Genomic DNA, 908 nt, shown 5'->3' with positions numbered 1-908 from the left:
AGAACTTTGAGAGGTATTGGTGAGGTTGTAGATATTCAACCAAATACTATTGAGTTCATCAACCCTTTTGCAACAGAAGGTGAGGAGAACCCAACACAAAATCCAACACAAAATCAACCCACAATGCCTAAGTTTTCATCACATTCCGTACCAACCGAGGAGAACCTACCCAATAGTACTCCCACACCACAACATCTAACCGGAAATTTTATTGCGAAATCCGCATTTATTCAATTAGACGAAAGAAGCCAATTTGGGGGGATTCCTAGTGAAGAACCTCATTCTCATATGGAGACTTTTTGTGACTATTGTGATGCGATTTCTCAAACCGGTGTAACTCAAGACCAAATTCGATGGGTCTTATTTCCTTTTTCTCTAATTGGCACCGCGAAACAATGGTTGAAAGGCCTTGATAAGGCTACTCTCGGAATCGATTCTTGGAAAAAGTTGGCTCTAGCTTTCTACAAAAAGTTCTATCCACCGGAAAAGACTAACATGCTAAGAGCTCAAATCACAGGCTTTAAGCAAAGGGATGAAGAATCTTTGTATGAAGCTTGGGAGCGGTTTAAGGGAATTTGTCGCTGTTGTCCTCACCATGGACTTAGCGAGTGGTTCTTGGTACAACAATTTTGGAACGGTCTTTATGAAGATTCAAGGAACATTCTCAACATGAGATCAAATGGAATGTTCACCGAAGTTGATGACAATCAAACTTGGAACAAAATTGAGGAAATGGCGGTCCATAACTCACAATATAGTAGACCTCGCAAGGCTACTAGAGGAAGAAAGCATGAAGTGGACTCCATTACTCAATTGGGTGCTCAACTTAGTGCTCACATTGATACCATCAATTTGAAGTTTGAAAAAGCTATGGCTAGACTTGAAGAAGCCTCAAAATCACCAAAGCA

The 908-nt window shown here is 40.6% G+C and overlaps 1 non-coding gene across 1 annotated transcript; it reads right to left on the bottom strand.

Annotated features, from left to right (window-relative positions):
- Window positions 1–495: 495 nt before the first annotated feature.
- On the bottom strand, window positions 496–602 carry LOC141593650 (small nucleolar RNA R71). The gene has a single exon (XR_012521723.1). It is a non-coding gene; the product is annotated as a small nucleolar RNA R71 (small nucleolar RNA).
- Between the last annotated feature and the right edge of the window lie 306 nt (window positions 603–908).

This window comes from Silene latifolia, chromosome 7, assembly GCF_048544455.1.
Source record: "Silene latifolia isolate original U9 population chromosome 7, ASM4854445v1, whole genome shotgun sequence".
Lineage (NCBI taxonomy): Eukaryota > Viridiplantae > Streptophyta > Magnoliopsida > Caryophyllales > Caryophyllaceae > Silene > Silene latifolia.
This window is presented reverse-complemented; position numbering and strand designations above follow the sequence as displayed.